This window comes from Parus major, chromosome 1, assembly GCF_001522545.3.
Source record: "Parus major isolate Abel chromosome 1, Parus_major1.1, whole genome shotgun sequence".
NCBI lineage: Eukaryota > Metazoa > Chordata > Aves > Passeriformes > Paridae > Parus > Parus major.
The window spans coordinates 43,347,714-43,350,167 of record NC_031768.1 but is presented as its reverse complement, the minus strand read 5'-3'; the positions used below and the strand labels follow the sequence as shown (position 1 = coordinate 43,350,167).

General features: G+C 43.2%; 1 long non-coding RNA gene across 1 annotated transcript; it reads left to right on the top strand.

Annotated features, from left to right (window-relative positions):
• Nucleotides 1–217: 217 nt before the first annotated feature.
• Nucleotides 218–2,029, top strand: LOC107200105. The gene is made up of 4 exons (XR_004496238.1): nucleotides 218–470; nucleotides 598–612; nucleotides 1,107–1,232; nucleotides 1,596–2,029. It is a non-coding gene; the product is annotated as an uncharacterized LOC107200105 (long non-coding RNA).
• Nucleotides 2,030–2,454: the final 425 nt, after the last annotated feature.

Here is a 2,454-nt window from a genome sequence, read left to right as displayed (position 1 = left end):
TTGTTCTAGCATTTTCCCTGCCCTTCATCCCCTACACGAGGCCCCATTGGTGTTGTTGCTGCCATCCCACCCATATTTTCCTCCCATTGGTTCTGAGTGTTGTAAACCCCTCCTTCATCTTCTCCCGGGTTGTGCTCTGATTGGATTCCAGTTTGTACCCTCCCCTCTTTAAATTTGGTTGCACAGTGAAGTTCAGGGCTCAGTTGCTCTCTTTTCGCACTATCCCAGTCCTTTCCCCTGTCACCGCTCCTTTTACCTTCAATAAAACCTGTTCCTGGGAAGACAAAGAGACTCTGAGCCTCCTCCATCCCTTTACTGAAACCTGCGACGCCTGGGATTTACAGGGCCCGAGTTCAGGGGGCTCTGGAGGTTCAGCACTGGGACCATCGTGCCCGTGCTGTTCCCCACTCTTGGTGCTGCCATCGGCTGAGTGGTGTGGAGCTAGCTGCAAGCTTGGAAAGCTGTAGAGCGTAGCGTCACTTTTTTTTTTTTTAAATTTTGTATTCTTAAAGAATTACTCTTGTGTTATTTTTCCTTCTTATTATTTTAAAATAGCCTATCTAACCTCTTATATTTTTTTCTTGCAATACAAGACAGTGCTAAATTGCACAGGTACGTGGAATTGATGGCCTTTTGAAAAACTAGAGGCAAACCTGGAATTTGCAATGGATGAGAATGAGAACCTGATGGTTCTGCATGCTGGATTGGGTTAGTGGGACAGCGTCAACAAATAGTTAAGGGAAGGGGAGCAGGTGGGAACAGAGATGGGGATAGGCTTATAAGAGGGGTTGGTTGTGTGTGAAACAGGACTAGTCAGTGTGTTTGGCTGAACCCTGTGCTTGATCACTGCAGTCTGTCCTGTCTTCCTGTATCTTCCTGTTAAATCTTTTCTTAACTGCCTCTAACCATAATCTCACTCTATATTCTGTGTGTGTGTGCGTATGTGTGTGTGTTTGTGTGTCTGCGCGAGCACTGCAAGGGCACTGGGGAGACCTCAGTATGTGTGAGTGAAATCTGGGAGCATCTACTGGAGTCAGACCAAGTGGTGGGCACCCCTGGCCATTGGAAAGCAGCAGCTGCATCTACGGCTCACACCTGTGTTTCAGGACACGGGTCTGACCTCCAGCTACTGAGGCAGGAGAGACTTTGGTCTGGAACAACTGGACAAGTGACAACATTTATAACACAAATCATTCTCATCTTCACTGGCTTCTGGATGATTAACTGTGGAGGTATTTTTAGAGAAATTATAATTGCTATGGTGAAGTATAATCTTTCACTAGTACCCAAGTCTTCTATTCCTGAAACATTGGTGCCATTGGATTTGTTTGTTACACTGAAAATCTTGCCACAGGAAAACAATGAAGCATACAGGTGCAGCTGCCAGTCTGATACTGTCAGTTCAATCTTTAGCTAGTATTCTAATCCCCAGAGTTAGTCCAGTTACAGAAATTTCTGGTTTATACTGCTGCAGTAAACTGCTGTAACACAAGTCCTCCTACCTGGAGGGTGGTGAAGTTTGTGATGGAGTTCTTGTCTCTTTCCTTGGAGAAGTGTGATTCTGATGCTGACATTGTGCCTTACTTTCTCCTTAGGCTGAGGGTCATGCTTGGAGATCCCAGTATGCATTCCCTGCCCACATTGCATACCTTTAGGAAGTGCCTGCATGAGAAGGGAGCAGGACTGAAGAACCAGATCCAACCAGCCAAAGCTGCTCCAGTCCCCTCAGAGAAACCTGCTCTGTACCTGCTGTGTCTGGTGACCAGGATGAGAATCCTGCTGGTGTTCAAATCTTCAGAAACACACTGATCTTGTTTGAAATCATTCTCACCTCTTCATAAAGTGAATGGAAAAATGGCAATGGCCAAAATACTCCTTTTTTTTCCCACAGTTTCTGCTCTGTTTTTCATAGCTACAAACAGAGTAAAGGAAAACTGTTTCTATGGGAATAGATGAAAATTTGCTAAGAGAAATTGTGTATTTTTAGCATTATACCAGTGATATTGATTGCCTAGCACTGAAAAATATTCACAGAAATAATAAAACATTATTATTTTTGCAAAGTTACGCATCATCTCTTTTGGGTGGGTGGGAGTGATTTTATGTAGATGGGTCCTTTGACAGCAGAGGCTGTGCATACCTCTCATAACACCTATTCTGAAAACTGATTAGTTCTGGTAAAAAATTCTTTTAAGCTTCTAAAGCTGGGATAATTTATGACTGTGTTTTCCCTGTCTATGGGTGCAAATTCCCTATTGCATGAAGCCATGCAAAAAGACTTGAACCCCACAGCATTTTGACAGAAAAACATCTATTAGTTTCCTAAAGAATATTATTACACGGATCAATTTCTCTGTCTTATCCTATAACTTTTGCCATAGACTAATCCTCTGGCAAAAATTTATTTCCATTGTCTCAAGGAGAAGAAATAGTAATTCTTCATAGACATTGCTG